Source organism: Macadamia integrifolia, chromosome 6, assembly GCF_013358625.1.
Source record: "Macadamia integrifolia cultivar HAES 741 chromosome 6, SCU_Mint_v3, whole genome shotgun sequence".
Classification (NCBI taxonomy): domain Eukaryota; kingdom Viridiplantae; phylum Streptophyta; class Magnoliopsida; order Proteales; family Proteaceae; genus Macadamia; species Macadamia integrifolia.
This window is the reverse complement of record NC_056562.1, coordinates 26,609,310-26,616,870: the sequence shown is the minus strand read 5'-3', so window position 1 is coordinate 26,616,870 and position 7,561 is coordinate 26,609,310.

The following is a 7,561-nucleotide window of genomic DNA, read 5'->3' as shown; positions in this document are numbered from 1 at the left end:
TTTTTTCCCTAAGAATCATAGCCTTCCTTTTTTATTCCAAATGCATATCAATTTTCAAGTATATATAAACTACTCCAAGAAAATATTGGATGATTACTGAAGAGGAGAATATAAAAAGACTAGTTGGGCAACCATTTTGTAACATCATATATATATATATATATATATAGAGAGAGAGAGAGAGAGAGAGAGAGAGAGAGAGAGAGAGAGAGAGTTATGTGTTTCACAATATAAATTAGGGATGTAAATGGATAGCCGAAATTAGAATTCAAATTTGCATCCGAATCCTTTTAAGGGTATTTGTATCCGATCAAAGGGTATTTGGATTTAAATTCAAATTATCTAAAAAATAATTATTCGATCCGATTAGATAATTGGGTTCTTGAAGTTTAGACGGGTTTTGGAGAATGAGGAAAAGAGCTAAGACAACTTAGAAAGATGGATTAATAGCAACTTGTTAGAAAGATGGATTAATAGCAACTTGTATTAATTTGGAAAGAAATGTGTAGATTATACAAGTTAGCAAGTAAATGAATGATCGAAAATTTGAATTCGATTTGCATCGATTCACATCCATTTAGGGTATCTATATCTGATCAGGGAATATCAAGATCCGATCATATCTAATTCAAATTTGATCAATATTCAATCCGTTTACATTCGTAATATAAAACCTTTATACGGAATCTAGAAAAGGTTCTCTAAGCAAGCCATGGAGTGTAAATATGTTTGCACCTTATCTCTCTATCTCTCTCTTCTTTCACTAAACTCCTTGTTTACTAAACCACTCTACCCATTTTTTGTGTGTTCCTTTGTACTGTTTATTAGAGAATCATTTTTTGTAGTTTTTTTTTTTATCATTATCTGTCCAAACCTAGTTAAAATATTTTAAGGAAGAAACAACGCTACCTCTTGAGATATACATGTGTTAAGACATAGCTAGTGAAAAAAATCCACGTTCCCCACGTTGAATATACTCTCACACACCTTATCATTGGTCACTCCGATTGCCTTGTACCTATGCTAAGGCTACATTTGGGAACATTTATGTTCTTGAGAAGGCGTTTCGTGTCAAAAACAAAAATTTCAATTTTTGTGTCAAAATGCATTTTTTTTGGGGGGGGGGAATAAAACTTAGAAGACGGAACTACCTTTTATCACTCCGTCAATTATTATTTCTACCCATTTTTTGTTTTTCACCTTTCATTAAAATAAAAAAAAATTGAAATACACCATAAATACATCAAACGTTTTATTCTATTTTTTAATTTCCATAAAATAAAAAACTATAGAAATGTTTTTTTGGACATTACCAAAAGCAGCCAAAGAGTTAACGTTTTCTCGCACATATTTTTATACATTACCCTTTTCAAATGGTCAATTTGACATGACGAAATGTTGTATTAGAGTATTAAACTAAAATCAAAGAAAGTAACACTGATTAGATTTCAAATTGGATAATGCATCAACCAAATGGCGTCCACACATTGCCACATGGCAAAAGGGCCACCTCAGGTAGATCCCCACCATCATATCCATTCTTCAAATGTGCTTGTTGACTAGATTATTTTTCTTCTTTCTCTTTCTAGTAGGAAGTAGAGAAGCGGTTGATCAAAGGGTAAGAAGAGAGTAGTCGACTTCGATCAGAGGGTGAGAAGAGAACAACCAGTCCCCATTGCATCAATCACTGTCTAGCAATATCTATTAGTCTATTACCGTGCTGGAGTAAGAAACAAGAGTACGCCACAGTTACACTGAAACTTTTCACACTTGAAAGTGTTTCTCTCACTAGTTTTCTGTCTCCATTTCCTTTTCTTTATGGCCTTTTTCCATTTATATTCTTTGGTTGGTGGCTGGATTCATGCATGTTTCGCACAAACTCTTTTGTCTTCGCCTTTTCTCCAATTTTCAAAATACATGGAAGAGACACGCAAGGCATTCTGATTGGCTGGCCTAGTGCTTGTATGACTCATGACGTCATCCAAACCAAAGTGTACGTTCATGAGTGTAGGACCGCCAGTGAAGATCATCGGATTGGAATTGATTATCCATATGAAAAGACAAGAAAAGATTCTAATCTGTCAATCCTGGTACGGTAGAGTGTATGACAATGAAATGACGCTGCTGCTTAGGATAATATCTTTTCCCTAAATGGGGGACTGGAACTTTAAAAGAACTGGTAAAATAGTAAATATGTGTTAAAAGATGGGCATCTTCGATTCATGTCCTAAGTTCTAACGACCCTCGTACCACATGATTATGACAAAGAAACGACACCGTGGGCTTAAGTGTAATTTCAATATGGAAATTTGAAGACCGGAAGTTGAAATGAACTCGTTATGCTCGTAAATATATTGAAAGAGAGGGGTATTTGATTCATGTTCTTGACTTCTTTGTTCTTTCAAATACCCTTTTTAAATTCGATCTCAATCACACATTTCTCTCATGACACCGTGCAGAAAGAAGTGTAAGCGGAAAGACTGAAAGCGAACACAGAGAGAGAGAGAGAGAGAGAGGGAAGAAATCTCAAATCAGTTGCAGTTCCTTAATTGTTCTTGTGGTCTTCTTCTCTGTCGTCGGCTTACTGGAGGTTCTGCCTGGTAGTTGTGAACTCCGGCAACGAAGTTCTTCTGCAATAATCGAATTCATGACGATAGGTCACAAAGCTAGGGTTTTTGGGTTGCAGAACACTTTCTTGTCGCCATTTCAAGCAGGGTTAGCCCTTGGGAAATGAGCCTGCGGATTACCGTAGGTTTTAGGGTCTGGTTTATCAACGACAGCGATTTCGTCCGCGGATGGAGGGAGGTAGTATCTTAGGCCTGCTGATTCTGGTATTACTCATTCTTTATGTTCTTTCCCTGTTTTACATGCGAACTCTAATTCTTTAAGGGAATATATCTGGCACAGTTAGGTTTTTTGTTGGTTTTGTTTCTGAATAGTGAGTGTATTTGGAAGAAGGGGGGAGGAGAAGGAAAAAATAGAGATTCGTTTACCCCTTTTGGTATCAGAGGGTGTTCTAAGGTTATTTGAACACTTCACCAATTAGATATTACTGGTTCTCACTTCTCAGTGGTGGTGTTAAGTACAAATTTTTAGAAGTTGGATCTTTTTTTTTTTTTTTTTTTTAATTCTTTCTTAACACTGTTGTTTAAGTATGCTATGTTGCGAGGCGAGAGAAGTTGGAACTTGGTTAAGTACTCATTTTATTTATTTTTTATTTTTTATCATATGTTGATTTCATAGTTTCATGACCACACATATTCAGTTAGTTTGTTCATTGTTTGGACGCTATGGTGTCAGTTAGGGTCTAGTAAGCACAACAATTATATTGCCTGTGCTACTCTTCTCACTGTCTATATACAAAAAACTTGCACCTTTTGGCAGGGTGCTGCTTGTTGGTATTGATGGAAGACTGTATTCGAGAGTTTGAACTGGTTAACTGGGATTTTTGAGCTTCCTATTTAGGTTACATTTCATCCACTTTCCGTTCTTGTTTCTGGTGGTTGGTTCCTGTGCATAGATGTTTACTGAAATAATTCAAAACTTAAAGCCACCGGCCTACCACTATTAAGCTATACTGCTATTAGAGATGGTCTACTAATTTCTGGTCTAAGGGTGTTAATTGGTTTGGTTCTAGTTAGACAATTTGGTTCACAGTATGATAGGTAGAAACCAGAATTGAACTGAATATTATTCGGTTCCAACTTAGGAAACCAAAACAGTTAAAGAAATTTTTTCGTTTAACCGGTTCTTAAACAGTTCCGGTTAAATGAGTTGACTATCTAGTAAAAAACTAGCATCATTGTCATATTTCTAATTAAAATAAGGCCAGACCCTCCTAAACTCTGTTTAAATTTGTGATATAAATTCACATGCTTATTAAACTAGAGTTAACATTATAGTTAATACATACATTTGTTTCAAGCAATTAATCAAAATGAAAAGATTATAATAGGAGGAGATCTAAATGGGCTTGTTGGAAGGGATAGTAGAGGCTATGAAAGGATTCATGGGGGATTTGGTTACAAAGATAGGAATGAGGAGGGGATTTTGGTTTTAGATTTCACGGTTGCATACGATTTATCAATAGTAAACGCATGTTTCAAAAAGAGAGAAGAGTATCTAATAACTTTCAAAAGTGGACAATATGGTAGTTAAATAGACTTTTTTCTTACTAGATGGGCTGATAGGTTGTCATGTAAATATTGTAAGATTATACTAGGTTGAGTTTAGCCATGCAACATAAATGAACGACCTTGGATATGTGTTTTAAAGTTCCAAATTGTAGGAGATGTAAGGTGATTGGCCCTAAAATGAGATGATGGAACTTTTGGGGGGGGGGTTAACTTGATGGCATTTATTCATAGATTAGTGTCTCATTGGTGGTACGATTTAGATGATGACCTAATATAATGTGGAACAAGATGGCTGTTTTTATTTGAAATACAACTAAAGATGTTCTAGGTGAATCTAAATGGAATACGACACTCATCTAGGGAGACTTGGTGGTGGGGTGAGGATGTTCAATTGGCAATTAAGGATAATAAATTCAGTTGTAAAACTTGGTAATGGACACAATATGAAGATGATTTCAAAATGTATAAATTCTTTAGAAACAAAAACAAAGTTAAGATGATTATAGGGACAATAATGGCTGGGAAATATGAGGATCTCTCTAACATGTTAGGCACAAAGGAAGGATAGTTGTCAAGGTGATCCAAGGTGGTGGAGGGGTGCTTAAGTGTCTAGCGAGAAGGTGCCCAAGTGTTATTTTTTATTTCTCCTATTTTCTAACATTATTTATTATGCTACAATATGTACCCTATATCATCAAAACTAACATTAACCACATCAAGTCATCAAAAGTCAACATTAAGCCACATCAAGTCATTAGAAATCAACATTAAGTCATATAAAGTCATAAAAAATCAACATTAAGCCATATCAAGTCATAAAAAAACAACATAGAGCTAGACGACTGTAAAACTGAAGAAGCAAGCTATTGAAAGTTTGAAAAAAATCAAAACATACATTTGTATCCTTATCTTGGTATACCTAGTTGCACATTTGGTTTATACTGTTCTTGGAAAATACGATCTTAACTATAAGTAATTAAACTACTTTCGATTTAGAGAAACGTTCTTATTTTCTAACAAGTTTTACTGGTCAAGTGTTTTTATTTTCACATGAGACTTTTTGTATTAATTAGAGCACAAAGACAACTTTCTAACAAATCCAAGATTGCTTAAATCTGATTCATATTAAAGGAATTATGTTCCGGTCAAACCTTATTTGTGTGCCTGAATGCTGTTTAAAATCACCATGAATAGAAATAAATTTTTTAGTCATCAAAACAAAAGATTATTTTATCGCATTTTTGGTTTTTAAAATTGTTTTACCATGATTAGATTTATGAAACTTTCTAAAATTGAGGAAAAAAAACAGCATTTGAAAGTTGAAAATCGCCCCTACAACAAAAAATCAATTTTTTTGTTCTTGGACTTGGGGGTTGAAAATCGCCCCAGTTGTTTGACGGATAAAAGGGGTAGGAAACTTATAAGGGTGGGTTCCACATGTTGTGGGTTGGGTTAGAAAGGAAAAAAGAAATAATGGAATATGTAATTTTGAGTGGGGTGGAATTTGGTGGGAGAGAGGAAATGGAAGTGGGATGGGATTCTACGATGAAGAGAGGAAATAGGAGGAGATCTAGAGAGAATCAAAATTTTCATTAATAATGCCAAAGTTCTACCACACTTTGGAAGTGAGTGTGATGCAGATATGGCTGTCCTTTCTTGGTTGGACCAGCATGACCGGCTTTGGAAGCCAAGAGCCAAGAAGAGCCGGTCCAGCCCAGGGTTTTGGTCCAACAAGGGTTGGAAATAAAATTAGTAGTTTGCTTAGTATTTTATTTCATGCTTTTAGTTTCCAGACTTGAACGTAGGAGTAAGATTTATTTCCTTGCTTTGGTTTCCTTTTTATAGTTGTTTCCTAGTTTAGGCTAGTTTCCATTCCAGTTACGTTTCTAATTTCATGTTCCTATTTTCCTATATATTAGTTGTAATCGATTGAAGTTTTGGAGAGCAATTTGATTATTGAATGAACGTGTGAGTGTGATCCTCCTTTTTCCCCTCTCTACTCTGATTTCCCCTCCCTTCCCTAAGGGTTCTCCATCAGAGTGGGGTGGGAAAAAGTTGAGTGCCACATCAACATATAACAATAATTGCATTTAATGAACTTGTTTGGTAAGTTTCCCACTCCACTTATCCAAACACTCATATTTGTGGTAGTTTGTGGGAAACAAGTACAAGTTTCCTTTCTCATTTTACCTTTTACACTTTTCTCTAGAAAGCGAAGAGATTTTAAATGAAAATATTACAGGAAATAGTATATTAGGTGGTTATAATAATCATCAAGAAACCACAAAGCTTAGATATATTTGGAGAATTAGGGTGGCTGAAGTTAAAGAAGCCTATAAAAAGTTGAAAATATGTGAAGTAGTAGGTCCCATCCCAATAGAGGTCTGGAAGAGTGTAGGAATTTGTGGATTATCGTGGCTAACTATGTTATTTCAATAAGATTTTGGAGAATTAGGGTGGCTGAAGTTAAAGAAGCATGGAAAAAAGATGAAAATAGGTGAAGTAGTACCCATCCCAATAGAGATTTGGAAGAGTGTAGAAATTTTTGGATTATTGTGGCTAACTAGGTTATTTTAATAAGATTTGAGCACAAGGAAATTGGTTGATGAATGGAAAGAAGCATTGTGGTACAAATTTATAAAAAGTAAAGGTGATATTCAAAGCTGTAATAATTATGGAGGAATTAAACTCATGAGCCATTATATGAAATTATGGGATAAAACAATTGAAGCTCATTTAAGACAAGAAACTAAAATTTTGGATAACCAATTTGGTTTTATGCTAAGGAAATCTATTATGGAAGTTATTGATTTGCTTAAGAGATTGATGGAAGGACTTAGAGCATATAAGAAAGACCTTCATGTGGTCTTTATTGATTTAGAAAAAAAATATTATAATAGAGTTCCTCATAGTTTTTAAGGCGCTAGTGCGACTAAGGCGTTTGAGGGCCTGTCGGAGCGCCTTAGCAATAAGGCGGGCATAAAGCGTCGCCTTATTGACTAAAGCGTTCTTGTGTACTTTTTTTTATAAAACCAATTTATTTGACTCAAATACTAGTTAAATCCTATTACTCATATGCTAAATAAATATTAAATGTTTATATTCATACCAATGTAAGGTATTCATGAAGAAAACAAATCAATAAAGTGAATAAACTAAGTTCATCATCAATTCATCATCAATCATCAATCATCAATCATCAATCATCAATATTCAATCATGAATCATCAATATTCAAACATCAATCATCATAACATATTAACATATGATATAAATACATAATTATGAAACAAAATTATAAATATAAAGAAAAGAAGACATAAAATATACAAGTATTTATTATACTTACCTCTATGTTGCCATAATGAGTGCCTAAGCCCTAAGGTCATCGACTATATTTCTACTCCTGTCAAAGAAGTAATTAA